We start from the raw sequence: 6,525 nt of genomic DNA, 5'->3' as shown, positions 1-6,525 counted from the left end.
TTCTCCCTTCCGAGCGGCAGCCCACGGCGGCAGCCTAACCCCTTGGCAGGGCAGGCTCTCGCAGCCTGGCTGCCGTCCGTTAGAGGCCACCTGCCCACAGGGTGACGTTCAAACCACAGCAGCCCCACAAGCTCTGTCCGTCGGGCCGTCTGTCTCCCACTGTCTCCCTGTCTGCTGGGTGACAGGGGCTCACACCCTCAGTCCGTCAGCCTCCCCAGGTCAGTGTGCTGCTCTCTGGCACCGAGCACAGCAAAGCTAAGCACTCTGCTGTGAAGACCAGGGGCTCAAAAAACAAGTGCATGGGAGAGCCTTCCAGAACCTTCTTGTGGAAGGGACCCTGGAGAGCAGACAGGCAAGGGAGCGAGAAGGATCTTGAAATGAATCACGTAGGAGTGGCTCCAGCCAGGTCTGAGCTTTCTCACACCTGGTGCGATTTCCGTCCGTCTAGAGCATGCTCAGTCTGCTCTCAACTCCCTGGAATTCTGGCAAGGTCATCAGTGTGGCCCACCAGGGCCCTCTCATGTCTGTGGACCTCTGGGGTTGTTGCCACTGCTCAGCAACCTGCAGAGCCTGCCCCTCCCCGCCCGCCTTCCTCCCAGAGCTGCTGTCTTGTACAGGCAGCCCGTCCACGGAGCACATCCACGGAGCACGGCAGCCCACAGATCCAGAGCCCCCTGCTGCCCTGTGCAGGGAGCCCATCCGCAGAACAAGGGCAGGCCCACCTGACCCAAGCCCTCCTCACTCACACACCCTGCTTGCTCAGTCGGTCCGTGCAGTCGTCAGGTTTGTAAGAGGCGTCAGCTCTGGGCCAGCTCAGGTGCAGAGATGCTCACAGAGATGGCGTGCCCTGCCTCCAAGGAGCCCGACTTGGTGGCAGCGGCCCCTTCGTCAGCAGCGGTGCAGCCCCAGACACTTGATTTGGTTTTGTCTTGTTTTATTGTCAAAGAGTGTGTGCACTCGCCAGAGAGGGGTGGGCTCCCTGATGGGGTGCATCACACTGCAGCCCTTCTCCATTCCTCCGTCCCTTCAGGATTCAGGGCACACTCACAGACGTGCCTAGAGGGTTTTCAAGTCGAAGGGAATGGGATCCGAACCACGGTCAGCCTGGGGGACCCAGCTCCCTTTGCACACACTTAACCCTTGGTCGCTCCCCTGGGGGGCACTGACCTCTGCTCTCTGGATGCTGGTGCACCCCCTTTCACTATAAAATAACACCCTGAACATTGCCATATGTACCCTGGGGGCCAAGCCACCCTCAGCTGAGGGCCACCGATACCCAAGGACTTGGGGACCTGGGCTGGACTTGGTGGAGGCCATGGGGTGCCTACACCTGCACTCGTCTCTCTGGAGGGAGAGTGACCACCTGGACATGCTCACAGGACAGCCCTCCGAGGCTCAGGCCCTCGACCTGGAGACGGCAGACTGTCTGCAAGGGCCTCGCGGGGCGCATCTGGCTCTGGCGGCCACGAGGGCTCCGCAGATGTGGGTGAAAACAGCATGGATGGTAAGTGGTGGGGGGCGTGGCTGCATCCCAGGAAAAAACGTCCTGAGCACTGAAATTGGAACTCAGAAGTCTCACATGTCGTGATCTGTCGTCCCCCCAACCTCTTAAAGCTGAGTAACTGCTGCTGGCTAGAGAGCAGCAGACACGGGGGCTGCAGGGCTCAGACCTGCCCTTCTCCCGCAGAGGAGCCAGGGAGCTTGCCCAGAGGCCTGTGTCCGGCGTGGCATCCTTGGGGCAGCTGGCCAATGTCCGGGCCCCACCGCCATCATGTCCCCTGACATCGGGAGGGCTTGGCCTCATCAGCTTCTACCCAGGACCCATGTGAAGCTCCAGGTCTCTTCCTGGCAAGAGCAGGCTGTCTAGGGAGGGAGAGAGACCCACCTAACAAGAAGGCCTGCCTTAATTCCTGCCCCCACACTCTGTGAGAAAAGCTGGTAGAATGTGACAGGGTCAGGAACAGCCTGGGGGACAGCGGCTTAGCAGAACCCACTACCCCTCACATCTGGAGGAGGGAGGCAATTGCGCTGCCCCAGCAGCGGCTCCACCCTGGCACAAAGCCGCCCGCGGCGCCCCATGGCAGCTCCCAGCCTTCTCCGGACAGCGCTTTGCTGTTCGTCCACAGAGCGCTCTTTCCAAACCGGCACTTGAAGGTCTGCACAGAGAGAGCCAGCAACCAAAATTGCTGGCCTCCCGTCTGGAACAGTGAGGTTGAGACCCAATTAGGATCCCAGCAACGCTGCCCAGCTTGGTTGAAGGGCAGGACACGTCAGCTGTGGGTGAGGGAGGGCTGGGGACACAGCAGGTCAAAGCTGGGGCCAGTCGCAGGGACTAGGGTGGGGCCCAGTGACCTAACTGACCCTACTATGTGCATCTTGCTAGGCAGGGCCGGCTGTCCCCAGCACAGAGCTCTGACATGTGGTCCTCCCCACCTCGAATGCACCAGGGGCATGCTCCAGGCACTGTGGCAAGGCCCCTGGCCCAGAAGTTCCCAGATGGTCTAGAGCGGACATGCCAGCAGGTACTGCCAACCCCCACATGTGCAAGAAGCCTGGGCCACCAGGTGTCCGTGCACCCCCAACCGGAAGCCAGGCCTGGACCTTCCAGCCACCAGCGGCAAGGAGACCCTGGCACGTCTGTCTGCTGCTCTGGGCTGCCTCCCTCGACCCTAACGGGGGATTGGGCTAGACGGTCCTGGGTTCCAAGTACGGTATCCCCGGCTGCATTACTTCTGTGACACGGTAGCCAACAGCAGCACCTCGAGGGCAGTCCAAGGGCCAGCTGAGACTCCCAGGTCTTGTCTCAGCCCTCCCCTTACGTCTGTCTGTCCCATACACTTGTACCCCAAAACAGAGGCAGTGCTGAGGTCTTCGCCCAGGCTGAGATGCATGTCCTCTGGCTAGCACGGCAGCGGGTGTGCTTGGAAGCCAGTCCGCCAGGAAGGAGCAGGCCGGGTGGCCACCTGCTGAAACAGTCTTAGCTTGAAATCAAAGAAATGGGAGGAGGCAAGGGCCCTTGTCTGAGCAGGACGTTAAGGGAGAGAGAAAAACAGCTCTGACCAGACGGTTTTATGAGTCTTTCAAAGGTTCTAGAATTAGCGCTAGGATTCTGCTATACTGTCTCCCCAGGTCAGTGGTTCCAGGTCACAAAAATGGAGTAAAACTCTTCGATTCATTCTCTGTAAATGCATAATCCTTACGTCAAAGTCAAACAAATAGAAAATAAAAAGTAAAGTATGGATGTGTCTGCGTCAAAAATGCTGGAAGCTTTTTATTTTTTTTTTTGGGGGGGGGTCGGGTACAGGGTCTCTCTGTGTTGCCCAGGCTGGCCTTGAACTCACCATCTTCCTGCCTCAGCCTCTCAAGCAGCTGAGATTACAGACATGCACGTCCTGCACAATGGAAGCGTTTTATCTGTTCACGGGCATAATTATTCTATCATTAATTATACCATATATATACATATAAGAGTTATATAATTAATATCACTCGCATCACATAAGAAGCTGTGGCGGGCCAGGCAGTGGTGTACCAGTAGAACATGATGCTCTGCAAGGCAGGGCCCTGTGGCAAGGCTCCTGGTTCAAGTCCAGAGACCTCCCGAAGTACACAGACATGGAACCCAAGCCCCGGGCTGCCGAAGCTGAGGGTGGCCCGTGGCATCGGGACCCTCTTCGGGTGCTCTCTCTCTCTCTCACTCTCTCTCTTTCTCTCACTCTCAGGGGAAATAAGTAAGTGGAGTGTGAAGCGCGAGTGCAGAAAGCTTGGACGACATGCGTAAGTTCACACAGCTAGAAAGGTGGAAAGTGGGAGGAGGGTGGGAGCCAGAGCCTGGGCCCAACCCCTCGCCCTCCTGTGAATAAAGATGAGAAAAACCCCACCAGGAAGGGCAGGGATTCAGGTCTCGTGCTCTAGGAATATGAGAAGGCTGTTTTTATCTTTATAGATGTTTAGAAGTTTGCTTTCACTGTGAAAATCATACTTTTAGAATGATCTTCGCACACAGTGAAAAGTTACAGCAGAGACTCGCGATGCCAGCTCCCGGGGTGGGACCTGAACTGTCGCCCCTGTGTTACCCCTGTGGCCTCCTTCTCTCCCTCGGGGGAACCCTACTCCCACACTATGTCCTTCATCCCCCGTCGTTTGTGTCATTTCACACCCACAGCCTATGCTCAGATTTGCACACTTGGAAAAACACACAAGTGGGATTTTACTTGCTGAATTCCCGTCTCCTCTCACTCTCTGCCCGTTTCATTTCCGAGACTCATCCGTGGACAGCGCGTTGAGCTCAGGTCTGGGTCACTCTTGTCCATCATGCGAATACGATGCAGTTCCCCTGTTCATTCCACGTGTTCGTACTCAGGCATCTTCCTAACGCGGTTCTTGCAGACAGTGCGACGCGAGCACGCACCAGCGCATCCAGCCCGGTACCGCCCGGCGTGGGTGTGCTGGGGCCTGGCATTCGCCCCTAGTCCACATACGTCGTTGTCCAAGCACCCCCAAAGCACTCTGTCCTCCTGCGTTCCAAACACAATTACAAATATACGTGCTCATTCACGTCTTTGAAAACTTCTGATTTTTATAATGTTTCATTGTTCCCAGTAAGGGACATGTGAGGGGCAGTAACATTTTGAATTTGTTTGTACTGCCCTGTTACTGAGCCAGGCAATGCCTTTGGATGTTTTATTTATTTTATTGTCAGCGGGCATGTGCACTCACCAGAGAGAGAGATAGACAGACAGACAGAGAGCCCGGCAGTAGACAGGTCATGGTGACTCCGCCGTCCTTTCCCCTCCATTCCTCCATCCTGTCAGAATTTGGAGCACACGCTCACATACACCTGGCGTGTTTCTCCAGCTTCCAGGGCCAGGATTCCAACCAAGGTTGGCCACGTGGGACCCAGCTGCCAGCCCACAGCCCTTAGCTGCGGAGCTGCGGTGCCAACACTGCCTCGATGCTTCCAGTGAGCGTGCAGCTTCCCTGTTCACCAAAGGGTCTTTCTCAGACCCTTCGTTCTCTTCCTGCTCATGCAGGGTCGGTAGAAACTCAGTTATATGGGTTACGCATGTACTCTCTTAGCTGGGGACTTTTGCTTTGCTCTTTTTGTGTTCTGTTTAATGAAGAACATTTCTTCATTTTCAAATAAGCAGGAAAATAGGATTGTGGTGTGGCCGTCCCCCCCTCCCCAGAGTGATTTCTCACTTTCCCTCTCACTGTCTCTATTTCTCTGGCAAGTGCACACACCCTAAGGCAAAAAACATCTTGGGAAGAAAAATATCCCTTCTTCGTTGGATTTCTGCATTTTTACTCTTGTGTCTCTAAACATGGTGTGAATTTTATTCGTCCTGCTTTGGATTTCATGGACTTGATGATTTTTTTTTTTGAGACAGAGATTTTTGCTATAGGGCATATGCACTCACCTGAGAGACAGAGAAAAAGAAAGAGAGAAATCAGCCTCCAGAGAGATGGCCATGCCACAATCCCTTCTCCTCCATTCTGCTTTTGGGACTTTGGGCATGCACGTACATGCACCTGGTGTGTATTTCAAGCTGCCGGGTCTGGAACTCAAACCACAGTCAACTACATGGGAGTCCAGCAACATAACCATTAAGCCATCTGCTGGCCCCTGATGAATATTATTATTAGGGTCTTTCATTCATCCTTGGAAATTTCTGGTTATTATTTCATCAAATATTGCCTCTTCCTCCTCTAATTTAAACTGAACCTTTTTAATCTGTTCCTATAATTCTTTATCTCTTCTTTATATCTTCTGCTTTTTCTTTCTGTGCTTCATTCAGGATAATTTCTATAGAAATATTTCCCAGTTCATTAATTCTCTCTTTTGTTGTGTTTAATCTGTGTTAACCCAATCCACTGAGTTCTAAATTTTAGTTAATATTAAAAATTATTTTTAGTAATTATACCTGGCCCTTTTTCAAATCTGTTTATTTAGAATATCTTGCTTTTTACTCATATTTTTAGTTTCCTTGTATTCTTTTAACCATATTAAGCATACTTATATTCTTGTCTAATATTTCAAATATGTGATGTCTTATGGTTCTGATTCTTCCAGTTGTTTCATTTTGAATTTTGTTTTTATTTGGGTCTTCACAGGGTCCTGTAACCTGTGTGTAGTGTGATTTTTGACTATGAACTCAAACCATTTGAATGAATTTTGGAGAATTCTTTGTGGCTTGATTTGAAATTGAATTTCTCCAGAAAGGGTTTATACTCACTTCTTTAAAATACCTCAAAGCATTGCCAAGCCGGTACCACTCTAAACCAAACAGCGGTTACTGGAAAGTGGAATGGCAGGGGAGAGAGGGACTGGCCAATGGATATAAAACTACAGCTATGCAGGAGGAGTAAGTTCTAGCATTCTGTAACACTGTAGGATGTCTATATGTAACCATTTTTTGTGCATTTCGGATAGCTAGGAGAGAGGATTTTAAATGCTCCTGACACACAGAAACATTAAAGGCCTGAAGTGGTGGATATGTGAATTGCCCTGATTTGACCATTACA

This window comes from Tupaia chinensis, unplaced genomic scaffold (assembly GCF_000334495.1).
Source record: "Tupaia chinensis unplaced genomic scaffold, TupChi_1.0 Scaffold143845_1, whole genome shotgun sequence".
Lineage (NCBI taxonomy): Eukaryota > Metazoa > Chordata > Mammalia > Scandentia > Tupaiidae > Tupaia > Tupaia belangeri.
The sequence above is the reverse complement of the archived record's forward strand: the minus strand, read 5'-3'. Positions refer to the sequence as shown.